We start from the raw sequence: 20,699 nt of genomic DNA, 5'->3' as shown, positions 1-20,699 counted from the left end.
GTGTACGTAAACTAAAATGCATGAAGTATGGAATAGAAAAAAACGCAGCTTCCACTCAGCCGTCAAACTTGAGGAGCTCCACCAAGTCAAATTCGTCACAAAATGTTTCGTATCGAGTCTCGAGCCATACGCGCAAACGACGGATCATATTCCCCGTATGCCGACGATGTAAGAACACCGAGGGGAGCGGCAGAAAAGGTGCGGAATACCCCGACGTTCCATCTACCACAACAAGTCGACCAACGTAGGAATTAGAACACAAGACATAAAGGCAACAAAAAAAGCTACGACAAAAACAAAAACAAAAATCGATATAATTCGTCCGAGAGGAAAAAAAAATAATAAATAGGTCAGCTGCTTACATTGAACCATATTTTACCGAATGTTTCGCTGGTGGAGAATTCATGGCATCCCCTTCCCTTTGTTTTTGCCTGATCTTCCTTTCCATCTGCGCGTTGCTGTTTTCGTGTTTTTTTTTCTCCGACTCTTTCTATCTCTTTCTCTCCTTAGAGACGATTTTTCTTTTCCTTCACAAGACTTTCATAGATTGACAGAAAGGAAGAGAGAGAAAGGCGAATATTTGTTTGGTTTTCCAATTTGTTTTTCCCTGCAACCTATCGAATAGTCCGTACCAGTTTTCTTCCGATAATCTTTATAATAAGAACTGTAATTCAAGAGACAAATCATGAGAAAGTAGAGGGATTGTCAGTCGAAAGTCGAGAGGGTTCGTTTCCCAGGTGGGATCAACATAAAGGAATTCGATCTCTTCGTTTTCACTGCATGTATTTAGCAATGTAGCGGATCGTAATATGCTGGTATTACAGCTATGTGCAAATGTAAGCGCACTACAAAGTTTTCCAGTCTATCAGCGCTGTAATAGCACGTGTGCAGCTATCCTTAAACATGAAATGGGGGAGAAAGTTGGGAGTAAACAACGCCCATATTGCACTAATGTGATTCAATATTCTTCTCTTCTTTCTTTGTTTTTTCTCCTTCCTTTCTTTCTTCTTCCTTCCTCTTTCTCCGTACTCTTTTTTTTTTATATAGGGATGTTCTTTTTTGTATTCCATTATACAAGACCTGAATCCGTCTGTCCCCGAAATTGCATATTTGTTACCGTAACCTCGCCGTATTTAGAGGTTATGCCTGTGCATACGTGCACACACACACACACACACACACATACACACACACACACACGCACACATGCACACACACAAACATACAAATCCAAACAAAGCCCAAGCAACACATTTGAAAATGATAGATTATTCTGACTTTGGTTAGGGTGTCATCTGTTCTAAGTGAAGGTGCCCTTTAACGACTCAAACCAACTGTTCAAATCTCCTCCACAGCAGTGCGGCAAAAACGCCCAGGGGGACCCTCGAGAAATCATTATTGGCAGGTCAAATCAAATTTTTGCCGAGTGCTGAGACGACATTCATGTTCGGGCAGTGGACCGATATCTACCGCAATAATCATATCAAGTCGTCTCCATCGACGCCTGTCATTGGAGACTAGTACCACACTGGTAGTCTCCCACAGGTCACTGACTCCGTGCATACGGATTTGATAAGTGTATCATTCTTGTCATGGCCTGGCGTTCGTTCATTTTATTTCACACACACACACACACACACACACACACACACACACACACAAAAAACAACGACGACGACAACAAACAACATTATTCATAGGATTTCAAGACGGCAAATTAGGAAGAACCTTAACCTTTTCGGTTTTACCAGCAGAAAAGAAAGGACAAAATTACCACCAGTTCCTTTACACTTTCCCTACGAGAATTCTGATGGTTGACGCTGAGAAATTCGAATCAAACATTATTAGGTTAAAGCTGCGGTGTGTTGCACGAAGGGGTAAAACGTATTTCAATCTGGAAAGCAGGTGGAAGACATTGTGCTCTACAATTGTCTGTTTGTTGCTGCTGCTTTGCCCCGACTGTTTTGAAGATGCCAAGAGCAACCAGTTTGATGCGATTAAGCCCATTCGTTCGCCATTGTTGTGTGAGATGTCAAAGCTACTGTCTCTCCGTTCCCTGTGGTTATTCGAGAGGTAAAGAGAAAGATAGAAATTCCGTCCTTCCCCTATGTACGTACATGCAATCCTTATTCAATAATGTTTGTCAGTCTAGTGGCAAGGTGCATCATTCACGCGCTTCATTAGTTTTCCCCCCCAACACTCTCCTCTCTATCGATTCTTTTCGGCAGCCGCCGGGAAGCCCTTTTCCTCTCACTCTCTGCTGAACTTGCGTGAACCGAATCGCGCTGAACTCTGCGGCGTGTGCGCCATTGGATATCGCTGATCCTCTTCCCGGGCTATTTTTTGGCTGGCGTGTATCGGAGTAGCAGCATCGAGTCGCTTCAGCATTCGTCGTTGAATAGGCCGACCACCACGATACCCATCAGCTAGCGGGAATGAGTGAATAACACCCTCTCTTTACGCTCCTATCCTCGCTACCACCCCCCCCCCCCACCCCCCATCCCCATGGTGTTCCTCAAGTCTACTTTAAGTCGATAAAAACCCGTCGCTTCGCTGCGATAAAAACATGAAACGCTTGCAGGGAGGCGAGGGTTTTTTTCAAATGAAACCCTCATCGAATGGACCAGCTTTACGATTGAGTGATGAGAGGATTTCAGTGTCATCTATACTTTGTTATTTCCCGACACCAGAGAGAGCGGATTCATTACACGCGCACACTTGGATGCTGAAGGGTCCGTTCACCCGACCTCCCCCCCAGTACGCACGGTGTTTGGTATTCATTATACGCCCTTTTGCAGCCGTAAAACCTCAAGTGCCCTGGGAATCTGACGTATCCCACTTCTGTTGATCATTGTCATCAGTCATGGTATCAAACGAATGATGTCGAAAAATGCTCACATAAACTTGCCGGATTTTTTTTGCGATTCTTTTTTTTTTTTTCCTTCTCCGATTTGGTTTTGCGTATGAGATTTTTTTCCTCTTTGTTTTTCTTCTAGAATTGCTTTTCCTTTGTTTGGTCTGACAGGGATTCACAGGTGAGAAGTATGGTGTCTGCAAATTGCCAAAAAGATTTGTTTACTGTCGGAAATGAGACGTAGAAGATTTTTGTTCCCTAGAAGTCCTTCACTTTAGCTCTCTTTTGCCAAGCCGCTACAAACCGGCACCAACCCGAGACACACCCATTAAGAAGATTGCATTTTACGATGCTCTTCGTCTTTCCTACCTGTATGTATTTTGCAAACGAGCATTATCGTGCCAGATGTTTGTACATTGTTTTAATGTCTTGATTGAGTTTAGTTTCAAAAATAAAAAGAATATAGACAAAATTGCAATTGAGCTGTTGTGATGTATCACATTCGGACGAAATATCGACAACAAAAACGAAACATGTTCAAATTCATGAAATTCTTCCGTCGAGATGTTTTTATTGCAACTGATTGACAAATTGCCCTACATCGACGTTTTTTTTATTTATTTCGGTTTTATTTCCACAGGGTAGTCTCATCAAGACCAGCAGGTCCTGCTCTTCCAGAGAGCCCTGCCCATGATGAAAATACATAGATATTCATCTTAACTCAACTACTAAAACACTGATCAGTTCAGTAGTAGCCATGATTAAAAAAAAGAAAATCATGGGTGTACATACTCGAGCAGGATTCGAACCTACGACCTCCTGATCACCGGACAGGCGTCATCTTCACTAGACCACTGACCTTTCGCCTGACAGCAAGTGTTAATTCAAAACATCTCGACGGAAGAATTTCATGAATTTAAATAATTACGCAGTACCCGCTGCATGCTATAAGGATTAGAACCAACACTTGCTGTCGGGCGAAAGCTCGGTGGTCTAGTGGAGATAACGCCTGTCCGGTGATCAGAAGGTCAGAGGTTCGAATCCTGCTCGAGTATGTACGCCCATGATTTTTTTATCATGGCTACTACTAAAACACTGATCAATTCTGTGCTTCTTTACGTCGATGTAGGGCAATTTGTCAATCCGTTGCAAAACGAACATGTTATGAGATCTTTATTTTTTCCTTAGTTGTCATGAATTGAGCGAGATTAATTCGCCCAAGACTCTCCCGTTGGATGACTTGTACATGGAATGTAAGGAGCAGTAATAATTTCACCAGTAGTTTAAACAAAATGGCAACCTTTTAAAACCTGCTAGAAGTCGTAATTGTTAATTATAATATTCTTGAATGATTTGAGTCAAAAGGAGATATGTATGAATCCACATTTCAGTCTGAATCTTATAAATACGATGAACTTATCATGCTTATTGTGATCCTTTAAGTGACTATGATCGAAAACAATGATTGGTAACGACATGAATGAATTAAGAATTCCCAAACTCTCATTTTCGTTCGATTTGGGCAAACTTTATATTTTTCTGTTTGTTTGATTATAATGTTTCTTTCAGAGTCACATTTCTAATCTAATGGGGTACCACTCATTGTCATTGTGTCTACGAAGCACAATCTTGTTTCTAGTCATGAAATTATGAGCGCTACATATTGACCGTCATCACTTCTTTTCTCAGGATTTGCCTCTCTCTCTCCCTCAACCTCCCAACCTCTCTCAATATCTTGAATTCTGCTTTGACGAATCCTGGAATCTGACTGGTTGAAATTGGGGGCATTAATTCAATAATTAAATTCAACACAATAGGACCCAAACTGCCCCATAGTACTAATCCATCCCATAGTACCGAACTGTCATCTTTTGGTGTGTACGCAGTACGCATCTACCAGGGAGGTCGTGGCCGACCTCCCCGCGTCTACCGTAGACGCTTGACTTCCTCAAAGCTAGAGGTCGCCCTTGTCTGATCGCGATCAACCAAGTAAGCATTCATCTTTTTATTCGATGTATAAAACAGATATGGACTCTTTTTGATCGGGGCATTATTGATATTACTGCCCCTTGGGATGTCAACACGATCCATGCCGTGACATTCGGAGCAAGTTCCTTGGGTTATAGCATGGAGTGGAGATTCCTCGGGGCAATAACAACAATAATGCCTCGAAAAGCAGTCCATATCTGTAAAATTATCATGTTTTAAGGAAATTAGAACAAGGATATGACATTAAAAGAATGGTCGTTCAATAGGGCGTGCCACAGAATCTCATTCACTATCACCGTGCAGCCAATAATGCAACAACCCCTCAAGTGCCACATATGGGTTGATGACGTGATTGCTGCGAGTGCTGTACGAACACGCAGATCACATTGGAAGGCATAGCACGTGTCGCACTGCGGAAAGCAATTTGACATGTTCGATGGGTGGTTATGACTCATAAATTTCCCCCAGAACTGTGAAGGGGGAAATTTATGCGACTATTTAAACCCGTTCTGCTTTGAAAATGACTACTTCTACTATTCACCCTTACAGCATGAATCGGACACCGATCAAATAAGGTTGTCAGGCTCCGCTCGAATATCGTCAGCGAGAGTAATGGTTTTACATGAAGGGTAAGATGGGGGAGGAGGAGGAAGGGGTATGGGAGAGAGGGGGAGAGGGGTAGATGAAGGGAGAAAGAGATGGGAAGGGGGAGGAATAGATAATTATGGGAATGTATATTTGAAACGGTTAAGGGAAGGGGGGAGGTAAGAGGTAAGGGAGGGAGGTGAGGTGGAATGGAATGTGAGGGAGGAGTGGGGAGGGGAGGGGAGAGCTAAGAGCAGGGTAAGGGAGAAGAAAGAGGGAGGGGAGAGTAAGAGAAAGGGATAAACAAGGGATGGAGGGGTGAGGTGAGAAGAAGGGAGGGGGGAAGGGGTATTTCACTCATGTTGATGCCAAGACATTTCAAAATTTCGATCATCCCAAACTGTCATGACTTTGTGGGTTATCTATGCGCATCTCTGGTCCAGCGATTCAGAAGATCATCGGCAGATCAGGCGAGAGGAGAGGGAGGAGGTGGAAACTATTTGCAGACGTCGGCGACCTTCAAGTTGACACGGTGCATCATTAGACCCGTTTCCCTGGCATCAGCTGGCATCTCCTCAACAAAATGTGCGCCCCGATTTCACGGCTCGCCTCCACTGGATAGATCGTGTCCTCTTCGAGTGGTCTGACCAGGGGCATTTTATCGAATTACTCCCGAGTAGAAGGGGAGACGAAGGGATGGAGAGAAATCGCCTCGACGCATCTTCGACGGTCATTGGAAACAAGTCTGCTGGCTGTCATCACTTCTTCAGCATCCCCGATCGTCATTCCTCTAATTCATTCTCTCTCCCCCGTCTCCTCTCCCTCTCTTTCTAATATTCACTGCCCCCCCCCCCACCCCGTGACCATTTCCCCCTTCCTGCTTCTTTCCTTTCACTTGTTTTATATCGTTTTGCTTTTCTCGACGGTGAAAAGGTAAGAAACACTGAAAAACATCGCATGGGACCAAAGAGTGGCATTAGACCTGCGAGGAGTGACTCTTCCGTCCAATTTGACGGATTGCATACGTGGTATGTTGTGATAACGTCACAGCAGATGGATTAAGACACAGGGCCCAATGATTCGAGAGCGAAGGAGAGAGCATGCTAATGAATGGGAAGGATAGTGTAGATCATTATTGAATGCAATCCCAATCTTCTTTCGAGAGATCGAAACATAAGGAACGAACTAGAGATGGAAAGATAGGAAGGAACCAATATTGACTGAAAAGAGAGATGGAACATGAAGACTAGAGATTTAGTTGACAACATTGAAAATGTATAGTTGGAGTTAGATATATGCACACATGATACAGTATATGCAGCATTCAATCACATTTCATAAACGCAGATAATACGTACAAGGGATGAGAGACAGAAAGGCAGAAGACGGATAGATATCAGTAGATAGATAGAGAGATAGATAGATAGATAGATAGATAGATAGATAGATTGATAGATAGATAGATCGGTAGATAAATATGTGAACAAAATTATATATTCCTACATACACACATAAAACTATAATTGACAGACGGGCAAAGACAAAATGACGGATAACACGCTATACTTCGGAGGACACACACAAACACACACGCCCATATATATATATATATATATATATATATATATATATATATATATATATATATATACTAATAATATATACATATATTATTATATAGATACAGGTACATAGATCCTACAAATTCATACAAACATACATATTATACACATACATGTGCACTCCAGGAGAGATAGGTCTAAATACAGACAGGTAGGCGATTATCAGGTTGATAGGGAGACAAGATGCATGTATTTTTAACTTTCAACTCTGAGCTCGCATCTTATCAGGCATTGGAAGACAAGATTCGTCTGAGAAAAAACAAGACCCACATTGACAAAGGAGCATAACATTTCATTTTAGCAAGGACACTGATAACGATCAATAAACTGTAAGTGAATATTTCTCGGAAGAGGGGAAAAAGCTCCTGTTAAGTGATATGCACCCAAACCTATCTCACTGCAAGTTAAGAGGAGTCCCCGCCAAAAATGCGATCCTCAGAGTCAAGACGAGGGAGCTAGAAAATGGGTTTTTCGAAATGTTTGACTCCTTCGTCCCTCCCTCTCTCAACTATCACCGTTCATCTAACACCCATTAGCCCAGAATGCGGGGAGATTTCTTGTACTCGAAGTGGCTTCATTTTCACCGTCACTGTCAGCAAACACGAGAACACGTTGTCATGTGATATTGAATGCGGTTTGCGTCGCCAATTGGCGATCGTTATCCGGTAATTGTAGCGCTAAAAACGAAAACGACTAAACTGCCATAACGGGCGACATAGGATAGCCTCGCGACGAGATGATATCTAGCAGTTGGGGCTTTGGAAACGAGTCCTTCGTTTTAAGGAGGATGGGGGGGGGGGGGGGGGGGGGGGGAGGAAGCTTCCGGCACGGTCACAGCCGACGACTTGTAGGCTACAATGTCGCATACGTTTGAATTTGGATGACATACTTCACATTGTTTTCTTCAAACAAACAAACAAACAAACAAACAAACAAACAAACAAAAACACGACAAAAATCAAAACTCTGTCAGGAACCGTTCGATGTCCATGGCTTGAAAAGGAAAGACATTTGGTTTTATTCTTATTTGGGGCTTCTTGATCTCGTCTGTAGGCTCATGCGAAGTGGTCACAAAAAAGAGCAAGACGAAGAATGGGCATACTTGAATACAATCAATGTCTTCCTTTTCAATGAATTCCTATGTTTATAATATAATTTTCAACGACAGCAGTGCAAGTTCTGTTCATTTGATTAGTAAATAAACGGTAATGTGCAAATCAACACAAGATCCCTCTGCCTACAAGGATAATTTTGGCTACGATAGTGTGACGGAGTACTAGCAAAGCCCAAATCAAGGAAAATCCAATATTACACTTATTAACTTCAAAACAGCTAGTGGGATTTCTCGACAGCACTATAGGCCTTATTACAAACGCATATCCAGGATGGACAGGAGAATGATGCGAATTTGAGCAGTATGATGATTGGCCAAGTCTGTAGAGACCAGAGTCTCAATCATCTCATTCTTTTTTAGTCTCGGTTTTTCTTTTGTTTTGTTTTGATAATAATAATAATGGTGATGATGATGATGATGGTGTTGATAATAATGATGATAATAATAATAATAATAATAATAATAATAATAATAATAATAATAATAATAATAATAATAATAATAATAATAATAATAATAATAATTGTCATTATAATCATTACTACTATTTTCTATTATCATCATTATTATCATTACTTCTTCTTTTTTACTTTTGGTGTGTTTTTATTCTGGTGGAGGGGGTTATCGAGCATTTTATACTCAAGACTAAACAAATCATACAATTATAAAACACGCGAACTGCTATCATGATTTAACAAACAATCCGGAGAGTTAAAGAAGATATCTACAAGAGTCTATCAACCATGTTATGGGGACGCTCTGCTAAAAGGTGTCTGTAACTTTTTTGGGAGGGGGTCGTTGTTTCCATGGAAACGCTCATCCGAACGCCGTTTGTCCCAGTGCTATCCTAAATTATGCATGGATTCGACACGTCGTTCCATCAGATAATCGCTCATTTAAGGAGGTGAAAAGCTCATTGTGGTTCCAATCCATCTTCTTAGCAGGCAATGATAGTATTTCCACTCCACAATTCTATCTACTATACTCCCTCCCCGCCCCCCCCCCGCCACGTTTCCCATTTGGTTTGCTTTCACTTCATGAACACTTGTTGGATTTCGTTACGTTCCACCAAGGAGGGCCTCCTTGGATCCACTTACGAGCGCTAACCGCGCTTAGGATCAAAAATAGTAAACATAGTAGACAAGTCTGTCAGTTTACTTCCGTTTCTCTGTATACTTACACCTGTCGTTTTTTCCTTCCTCATATTTCTTAGAAACTTTAAACTCTGCTGGTACCTCCCCCCCCCCCCCTCCATCTTCCCGCTATGCAGCTAGTACTCCATCATCTTTTCCTCTCTTTACACTAAAACGAAAAGTCACCTGCGGCAAGCACTTACTTTCACGAAGTGCTAGTAGTATTCGGGGGTAGCGCCTGAATCAGGCCCGGGGCTGCCCCGAACTATGGCCATCAAGATGCCTCAGCTCGAGGTGTCATCTGCCCCGTGACCTGTCGCGTCGCTTCCCCATTTGTTTTCTTCTCTTTTCCTTACATATCTAATTTTGCCTCCCCCCCCCCCCCCAGTTTGACATACGGTACACCTTTAACAAAACTTAACTTTTTGACCATCATCCCAACCCCTCTCGACAATGACCTGCCCACTCTAATCCACTCTAAGGAATGAAATAAATGACAGCTACCCAACTTGACTTTAAAGATACAAGACTCCAGCTGAAGATTGTACTGCATTATGACCACTGGCAAGTGTCAAAATGAGTCGAAACTCAGTCAATTATTCGTGTGATTGCTTGCAAGTCAGTACCTTCAGTAGAAAAGTACATTCGTCAAAATAACTTCACTCCTTTACAAATCGCCAGAAGCCGCTGACCTGAAGATCTATAAAATGACAATTCGGATTTTTTTTTTTCATCAGTGAAGAGTTAGTATCCACATAACGACCCACATTATCATGTATCCTTTGATTGATCCAGTAGAGTACACCACCTTACCACAGTTGTTAATGGGGGTGCTGTCGCATAGTGGATAAGATTCCCGACTCGCGATCGGAGGACCCGAGTTCGAATCCCGCCCAGTGCTTACGTCCTTGGACAAAAAAAAATTTTACCCACTATGTCCCTCTCGGCCCAGGTGTATAAATGGATATTATACCTGGCAACGCTAGGGTAATAATAATATCAGGGACCTCTGGTAGAGCAGTGGCAACACTGAAGAGGCTATCCTGGGTAAAAGAAAAAGACCTTATTATTGTAAGTATCGTTATCTTCTTCATATAAATAATTATTACTCATACATCGAATCAGTGCAAGAGATGACTTCGGTAACCTATAAGCAGGGAACAGACGGTAGTATTTTGAATATTATGAATTGCGGGGATATTGAGAGAGAGAGACAGAGAGAGAGAGAGAGAAAGGGGGAGGGGCTGGTTCCATTTTTATATCACTTGGATGTCGGAGAATCTAAAGGTGTATGTCACATCCCGTCCATAGAAATTAGCGTCACTGCAGACGAGTGATGGACATTCAAGGATGGGTTTCAAACGACTTGATTAGGTACTATAGTGGCTCTACGGGAACGTCAGTAATTGGATGAAATGTTTCTCCTTGATGTGACATATACATTGTACAAATATGGTAGATCTAGATCACGTGCTGAATTGAGTATGAAGAAAAAGAAATGTCTTTTCCGCGGAAGGACATTCTTGTCGAAGCTGTCATAAACATTATGGTGACAGTATAACCCTAATGGCTTTGATAGTCGGTTTGAGCGTGTGTTTTCGTAGCACATAAAGCCATAAATAAAATAGCGAGATTTAGGTTCAATCAAAAATGCACTTTTGTTTTTGCATTGTAAATTGACTGGGGGATTTAAAAAAAAATCTTCTACATGTGATCGAAAAAAATCCTTATCTGTTGAAATATGAACACTCGCGGTTCGGGTAGTGGGAACTAATCATACACGAGAGCAGCAAAGATAGTAGTATGATAGTAATAACACTAGTGGTGGTGGTGTACGTGGTATACAGCAGCCATTTTCGCTATAGAAGCTACAGAGGCAGTAAAAGTAGTAAGAAGAAACAGTTAAAGTACCCGCTGCACTTTCCTTTTCAGTAGCGGCAGTGGCAGCAGCATTAGTGGTAGAAGTGGAAGTACAAAGCAAAATGTTTTTTTTTCCTCTTTTGCTGGTTAAAAAAAAAAAATGACAGAAGAAGCAGTCGTTACTTAATTGTCATCTAAGTTTGTTTCTTTTTTTTTTCTACAGTCATATATAGCGCTGCACAGCAGCATTTTGTCATAAAGAGAGATGATTCCAATATACACAGAGTTGCAACGAGATTCTCGAGCGAGCCCGAACAGCAGCGATGGGAGGGGTGGGGGTACTCAAAGTCATTGTCAGGGTCACAGGTCACCTGACCGTCCTTGTACGTCATAATGAAGACGACCCGGGTCGCTCCCCTGGGCATCCCATACAGTCTGGTGTAATTTTCATGAGCAAGGGCACGGCGGTGGATTCGGTTCTATGATCGCCGGTGGGATGATAGCTGAGACATAGTACACAATAATAAGACACTGTAAGCATATTATGCCGCGTGTACACGTCCGTGACAGAAACGTATTCCTATACACGTACTAGTATTTTGTGATAGTGCTTCCATTTGCGTAGTGATTTCGAGTAGATCATGTAACATCCATTTGCGGCGTGTGACAATAGATTGACTGATCAGATCCGAAATGTACACTTATTGCTGAATTTAATGTAGGCCTATGTTACTCACACTTGAGAATGTATCGGTATGAAATGCTTAATCCTTCCATTATCCCGCGTGATGACCTCTTTGCATATCAATCTCATAGGCATGACGCTTAACTAGAAGTTACAGTCTTCAAAAGCTTTAAAAGCTAAACCCAATTCAGTTTAATCCGTTGAGGACGGACTGATTTTGCTACAACATGCATTCCCCATAGACACTCGGGACTCGTAGCTTTCTAGCCATCTCACCAGAACGAATAGACTTGTAACAAAATCCATTAAAATCGCCCGATCCCACAGAAGAGACACTTGCCAGGGTTTTGTCAGCCAAAAATCACTTATGCTATGATGGCGATGCTTGGCGACACTCCACACCTGGCGCGCTTTTGTCACAGTATCATTTAGCTGAATGAATTTGGTTTGAAACGACAAGGCAGGCGGGGATGGGGTGGAGGGTAGAGATACTATTATTCAGCATGAATGTTTCGAGAGCTCAGGAAAGAAACATGGGCACTTATGGGCAGCGAAGGACCCGCTGATACAGGTCAATTTCAAAGAAGGTTGAGCAACATAATATTATAATATCCCCAAAATAGAAACAAAAAAAAAGGAGAGAACGAGTGACAGAAACAGAGACAAATAGAGAAGGAGGAGGCGGGATGGAAGGATAGAAAGATGGGAGGAGGAAGAACAGGAGGGAAAGGAATTCGTTTTACGCCCCTCGCAAGCGGGAACCTTACAGAACAGATACTGCATGTGCACAGCCTACGGCAATTTCGATATCTCCAAGCAATTGAGATAAGATTTATAATATGAAAGAGACTGGTCTTGCCAAAATGGAATGACAGACTGCAAAGCTTCCTCTATACCGTCGGGTGCTATGTAATTACTTTTTTATGGATCTTCTCTAACAGTCATGTCGTCTTTTACAGGTAAAATTTACAATTTGCAGATGAAATGAAAACCTACCTTAAGTGCTTCAGAATAGTTCTGAATTGTGAGTTAGTAATAGAAACAACCATGTAAAAAAATTGCATCAGTATAATCAACGTTGAATATCGGTAAATATACAAAATGTGAACAGTGGTTGTAATAAGATTGTTTCTAGAATAAACGGTCAACAATTTTTATATGGCAGCTGATTGACAATAAGTTGCAATGAAAACATCTCGACGAAAGAATTTCATGAATTTGAATAATTTTTATACTGTAGGAAATTTTGTGATACAACTGACCTACACATATGCATCAAATGTGATCACTCGAACATTTTTTGAAATCACTGCTACCAATGGTAAACAGTACATTTAACTTTTTCCTGTCTATTGTTAGTGTTTCAAAACAATCAGTGGTAATAATTATTTTAAAAAAACTCGACAAAAAAAAAATCATCAAGATGATATTTGGAATCTGCAACATCCCTGTCCCCAAGGACTTGATGAGTTACGACCCGACTCGACTTCAATTCCAATTAAATTTCAATCGTTATCGTCCATTAGGAAATTCATTTTGTTTCAAGTCTTAAAACACATAAAAAATTAAACACGAAATATAATCAGAACTCACATGACATTGTATACTTCTCAGTATGCTCATATCTTCTGCATTGGACATTAGAATAATCATATAACAACTTCATGAATATCAAATAAACATCAAGAAAAGAAACACACACACAACATTCGATATATAAAGAATCATGTAAATACATATATGCCATATATATATATATATATATATATATATATATATATATATATATAATACATATACAGTATATTGTGTGCGTGTGTGGTTAGAAAGTGGTTGAAGCATGATACAAGAAGAACAAGATTAAGAATACAAAGAAAAAGAGAGATGGGGAGAAATAAAAAGAAGAGTGCATACCATTTCTACCTGGGTTGAGAGGAAATGTGCCAGTTTTCACCTGTAAGTGTCCACATTTTTCGTTCCTTTTTTTTCAGCATGAACAGATAACTAAGCTGTATTATGGTGCCTGAGGCGCCTTCCGTTTGTTATAGGATTTGAATATCAAATTCATCGTGCGAAATGGATATGTTGCAAAAAATGGCAGTGAATCAGAAAGTGAGATACGTTTAGGAGACGAATACCTTCAGTTCATGCAAACTTAACCTTTTTTCTGTCTGTTGGATACCCCTCAGAATGTTCGACCGACAAGGGCTTAAATCGAAGACGTGGAAGTTTCTAGCACGATTGATCTGCCACTTCCCCTGAAATGACGGGCAGACAAACCTGTCAAGACGCGCCCAATAACATATTATTCAGAGCTTTCCGATACGTGTTACATCTTCCCATAATTCAAGGCGATTGAATTTCACGTCAGATGTATAGTTCTCAGCCATATACCATTACTTATGCCTCATACCTGAGGGACGAGTGACGCATTTTGTCTTCAGCTCCCCTCTGGGCTATTCCATATTTTAGATTACATGCATGATGCCTGCGCCGTAAGTTACATGCTACCCGTCTCGGCTTAGTGCTCCTGAACAAAATGAGTCAATCCATTGTTAGGGTGCATCTCCGGAGGGGGGACACGACAATTGGAGATGGGAGATGGGGAGACTCAAAAAGCGAGTTGTCGAGATGTAATGGGTCGGCAGTGTGTAATATCCTACCTTGAAATGGGATGAAATTTGATCGACGGTGTGTGATGATGAGTGTATCTACAATAGGTGCCAGATTTGCAATGTATTTTGCAGAATCGGTATGGGAATTAGATGTTTTCGATCATTTCTTGGTATTGTTTACGTTCTAATGTGTTGGAATTGTGACACTATAGATATCATTCCAACGAAAAAAGGAGGAAGAGTTTAAAAATATGTTGAAATTACAACGTATAATTATGTTCACATTTCTGGAAAAAAAACCACTTCATTTTCAGTACAAAACATAATAAGCGTTTCTTTTTTTTTCTCAAAGGAACCCTCTATAGGATATGGTTTACAGATTGGATGAACTGGTATCAGGTGATTGGCAAATCCCTGTCTGTTTTGTGACGTCATGCGCAATTTTTCTTGTTCATTTGCTATTTAAACTTTTGTTTTTATTTTAGGATTCTCAGGGAGGTTGCATAAATGGCAATCCCTTCTCATTTTTGCTTTTCCTTTTTGGGATAAAGCGAGCTAGGATTCAATGTTAGACTGGGTTAGGGCCTTTAGCTGCCTGATCCAAGATGAGACAACTTTAAATCTTCGTTTAAAATGTAATGACAGCTGTGTCAGCCCTATTTATGCTCATGATTACTGAAAACGAATGGTGACATGGAGTCCTATCAACTTTCATCCCATCAAAGCTGCATTCGTCTCGATCGTTTTGTTTCGCTGCTGCCCGTATGGGTCATAAATCGGAGAGGGTAACATTTGAATCGCTTTTACGCCCAGATAAAATAACTTTCCTATGGGACCAGTGGCTTCAACATACACGTAGATTAAAAGGAAGTAGGCTAAAATGAGAGAAAGAGGGGGGGGGGCGGAGGGGGGGGGGGGCAGACAGAGAGGTGCCTTATCAAACTGCATCTGCTGCCCTGAATTCTTTAGCATTATTGATTAGGTGTATCGAAAATAGTCCACCCGTTTTCATTGAATTCGAAAGGCAATTACTTCAATTTGATAAATCACAATCACATTTTCTCGATATGATGTGATTGTCAGGCGACATTCGTGAAATCCTATTGTCAAACTTTAAATCAATAGGCTTCACTGAATACTCGAGAAGGGCGAAGAAAATGGTAGTTGATATTTTCTTTTTTCCTATTACGTTTTTCACTAATAAGTTCTGCTGGCTTCTTCGTACCGATGTAAACATTGTTCAGTTCCAATTTGAATACGTCTTTATGCCACTGAAGCAAACTGTAGAGATTACCCAGTAATCGTGTTAATCACCAATTACTTTTCCCCGTATGCCGACTTTAATTGAGACTAGCGTAAATTAAGTGTGAGTAAGCGAAGAACTTTTAAAGGGGTATTTATTTGATTCCATATATCAATGATTGTTCTTAAGATACATGAAATACAAAACATTGTGCTGCGGAAATTATTAAACAAGCCAAGAAGAAAATGCATAAACAAAAACGGAGAATAGGTCTACATGCATGACATTGCACAATTATACGGTCCACTTTACTATGACTGCTGTGACACAATTCACGTGACACGCAATATACAAGTCAACGTGAAACGAACAATATCTGAAAAAAAAGGAATTAAATCATCCATCATTGTATTCATTTCCATCTCACTTATGAATCCCCCTCCCCCGTTCACACACGTATACACAAAAAAGACGGACACACGCAACCATGACACACACACAAACGAGCAATAGGTACTTGTGGGAGTACCCCGTTCACATACAGACACAAACACGGTTAACCTAAAACATCATTGATGGAATAAAGGAAAGCACAGCTTGCCGCTCCCCTAAGGAGGAGGAAAACCATCGTACACATTAAGACAAAATATATACTGTTCGCTCCCTTTGGGAAATGGTAATTAAGAATGCGGCGAACTGCCGTTACTCTAATATCGCTTTCGCAAGTGCAATAAAAAGGCAGAATGGAGAAAAAAGGTTGCCGAAAAAGAATGAAAAGAAAGCCACAAATTGAAGTACAAAGGCAAACAACACTGCCCTCACTACTTCAGCTCCTAGTGTGGCTTTGGAGACATCTTTGATGTCATCAAAATTTTCCACTTTCTTACTTAGAGCCATTTGCGGGCACGGGCGCATTAAGCATCTTAGCTTTCCTCCATCTCTCTTTTTTTTTCGGGGAGGGGGTGAGGTTGCTTTGCGAATTGTTCCATTTCTGCGGAGTTGTATCGTAAGATGAAATTTTGTATCGAAGTAATATGCGTCAAAGTTAGACTCATTTTTACTGGTATTCTAAGCAGGAAACCGTGAATATTTGGCAGTTTTCGTCGTTGGTTTCCTCGCAAGGGAAAGGATTTCTTTATAGCTATCTATTGTACACTAATTTGTTACGATAGAAAATAGAATAAGAGGTGGTGTGATTAAAAAAGAACGAACCATTGAACTATTATTGTTGTGGTTACTACTAAAGTTGTTAATATCATCATTATTATAATAATCATTATCACTGTTATTATTGAATTGTTGTTATCATTAATATTCTGTGTAAAAGAGGGTTATATGCCTGTAGGTAGACATGGTATTAAGTGCAGTAGGTAATTTTAACAAGGCTTCATTTTGCTGATCAACTGCATCAATATCACCAGATCCCCAGATAGTGTAGAGTCCATGGAAAACTGATTGATGGTGGTTCAAACTCACACACACCCACACAGAGCTCTGCTCCATCAAAGAGAAATCAAAGATAGATGCATAAAACCTCTTGATGTTTGAACGATTACGTGATTTCATACTTACCCTGGTAATTTCGTTTCCCTCCGGCGATGGGGAAAATTTTAAAGTCCTCGGGAGTGAAGGTTTTCTCCGTCTTTTTGGGACCATAAATGATTGTTCATGTTCTCAAAAATCCTTCACTCTATTCCAAGGATTCACATCCCTTGCCATCGGCAGAGTCTAGCCACAAGTGTCTCCGAAAGCAGAAGGAGAAAGAGAAAGTACGGGGAGAAAAGTAGAGCAGCGACTTGTCTCAAAAGATATTCCAAAATACAGTCACCGAGAAATCCCACTGGTAGAGAGCATTCAAACAACCCTAACGTTGCACACGAGACACCTCAGTCACAAGAATTCTAAAACGTGGCGCCAGAATTACAACAGGTCTCAAAAAACAATATCTCCCATCCGTTCTCCTTCTCTCGAGAGTAGCAGACGACAGCGTACATTAAAGTGTATGTAGTCCATAGATACGATCCCAGCTGAGATGGGCAGGCGGCAGGCAGTGTTGCCTGCGCGCGGATGCTGTACTCGTTTTCCTTCGTTCGGGGAGATCGCAGAAGACGGCCACAACCGGAGACTCAACGAGCGAATGTGTCGGGTAAGGCAGATTGTGATGAGCTGGCGTTGGGTTTCGCTGTCGAGTAACGTACGCGCGAACACGTTCCCATAACCCTCTCGTCTGCGTGCGGTATTGATCTGGGCACCCCCCGGATCCAAATGAGGGTAGCAAAGTGACGGTCAGAGGGAGAGAGACGGAGAGATAGAGAACAGGAGAGGAGAGACGAGGAGAGTGAAGGAGAGAGATGATACGGGAGACATAAGAACAGAGAGGCAGGAGCCTGGGCAGAGAGGCCATCGATGGAGAATCAATTATGATGGTAGTAGGACAGAAACGTAACTCGCGCCTAATGGGAAGACAGATTATCCAACGGGTTTGTTTATGTTTGTTATTTTTTTACCAACTGGTTTCCCAGCACCATGGGATTTCATAAGTTAATCAAAGGGACTACGTACGGATAGCATCTTCAACCCCTGGCTGTGAAGTCCTTCGCGCAATTCCCGACAGAGTCTTATAAGAGACCTACCAAAGTCTGTTTGTGTCATAGTTAGCATTACGTTTCTCTATCATGTACTGGGCGTAGGCCATGACACATTGAGGATAGTCCTGCCCATCTGCCTACTAGGCAGAGTATTGAGACGATCGATAAACCGATTCCATTCGCTCTCCGGTGCTGATCTCTTTCTTCCACTTCATCCTAATCCAGTGCATCTCTTACAAGCTACATTTAGAACCGCAAACAGAGACGCTCGATCATTGTCCCCGGAATACCTAGAAAAAAACGGTCAGCGAAAGGAGTACAGGTTCACATCTGCGTACCACTCGTCTTGAAGCCTGCCACCGAGGGTATAGCTTTGATCCTAAGCAGGTTGTTGACAATGACCCTTTCAGATCATCGCATTCATCGTCCAAATTACTATTGCCTCCCTGTCTATATGCCTACCAACCACTGCATATACGGGAACTGGGAACATAATGTGCATTGTGTGTATGGAAACTATGAGAATTACCAAGACTTATCTCAGAAGCATGGGGGCTTTTGTTTTGGTCAAAATTATTCAGCATTGACCTTTGGATATGGCCGTGGCAGGTTAGCTCGAGAATTAAACGTTATCAGAGACACAACCCCAGGAAAGGGTGCTTAGATATGCAGTCATAGCAAACTGTGGATATGTATAGAAGAAGCTAAAGAAGGAGGCGGCCGGGTGGAGGGGGGGGGGGGGACTGCGGTAGGAATCCTTGTCTATTAGTCACTAATATGTCACGAAAGGCACCCATGTGAGCCGGTCGTTTCATCTGGGCTAAGTGGACATTCCGTTCCGCGCGGGTAGGATGTTGAAACATGCAGGAATGCGCGGTATGCAGCACTGTTCCATCATACGCTCCGATGAAATGAACTTTGCATAGGTGTAAACCCGAGTGTGTGCGTCGATATATTTCATGATACCTCCTCGCGAGTTTCCAAAATTGATATAAATATCATACAGATACAGATTTCACAAAGATGATTATTCCTACATTTTCAAGCATACACAGCCAAGAAGGGAAGTTGATCACCCGTTGTGGAAATATGATGAATATCATCTCCACATTCCAGAGTATAGATGCATAGATAGTTACTGAAGACGTATTGTTCAATATTTCATTTCATTTCTTTATTGTCCAAATTGTGTATAAAAACATGGCATGGAAAATATACGGGTTGGTAGAAGAAGACAAAAAAGACACAGAGTATACGAGTAGATAGTTTATAGGTGTGCAGACTGGTAAATAGATAATATCTGATCTGAAGACATGATATGAATGGAAGGATATTTCATCAAATTATAAGACGGATTGATAATGAGTTGATAAATGGATTGAAAAAGTAATTGTGTCAAATATTCAAGTTACGACAATTACCATATTCCGGAGATAACGGGTAAATACAAACAGGAAATGAAGATATCCAGACAAACAGACTATCCTGTACCAAAGTTTCTTTGCATCAATCTGTGCCATCGTTTTATCGTGTTGTAAGTTCTTTATTTGGCAGTTCTCCGACTTTTGTGGGTGACACCGCATAACCTCTCCCCTTCCAGTCCTTCAACTCAAAATCTGTTTCCCATTATACCGACCCTCTTTGGGGGAAAAAAACGAAAGAAAAAAAAAATAAATGAAAAGTCTATTTCTGATCTCTCAAAGCCCAGACGATCCACAGGGAACAAAAGTCACACTACCAGCCCCGTACTCGCCCACGCGACTATTTTTCGAGCGTGCGTGTGCGTTTCTCCGCAGCTGTTGTTGTTGTTGTTGTTGTTGTTGTTGTTGTTGTTGCTGCTGTTGTTGTTGTTATCGACGATGAAATCTAAATAGAAGTCATGTCCCATTCACGCTTATAATGATCATTCTCAGTATCAGAGAGAAACCGAAAGGACCCCGAGAAATTCGATTACTTGACAGTCAGAATCAAATTAGTCGAAATGACATCAGTTATAGATGACGCTTTCTTGCCGTAGAAAAAGCAATCACTGAAATGATATCTTAAAGCTCATACCAATGAATATTCCCAATGCAATTTGTTAGGTGAAATGGCCGTGATCTTGCGACCAGGACGAGCTATGACTACCAGTCCAGGAAGCGCCTCTTATATAGTGGAGTGGAGTAATAATGGAGTGTAAATGGACCGGAACGAAATAGGTTTCTTTATCAGCACTATTATGTGATTTGGGTCGTGCTGTTGCTGGTAGTATCATCGCTTTCAATACACGTCCCCAGTCCCCTTAGCTCATGTTTGCAAATTGAGGCTGTGGTTATTTTTCACCCTTGTTAATTAAGACCATTATCCTTAAAGTCTCCACTATTTCTTTTTTTTTCAGGATTGGTTTTCATTTGTAAACTATACATTTATAG

At 41.3% G+C, this 20,699-nt stretch overlaps 1 long non-coding RNA gene across 1 annotated transcript in view; it reads right to left on the bottom strand.

The window, feature by feature from the left end:
- The window catches only part of LOC139708734 (uncharacterized), a 47,847-nt gene that overhangs the window by 635 nt on the left and 26,513 nt on the right, over positions 1–20,699 (bottom strand). The gene's annotated exons all lie outside the window — the stretch shown is intronic.

This window comes from Diadema antillarum, unplaced genomic scaffold (genome assembly GCF_040938485.1).
Source record: "Diadema antillarum isolate AM-2024a unplaced genomic scaffold, OU_Dant_1.0 seq00001370_RagTag, whole genome shotgun sequence".
Classification (NCBI taxonomy): domain Eukaryota; kingdom Metazoa; phylum Echinodermata; class Echinoidea; order Diadematoida; family Diadematidae; genus Diadema; species Diadema antillarum.
This window is presented reverse-complemented; position numbering and strand designations above follow the sequence as displayed.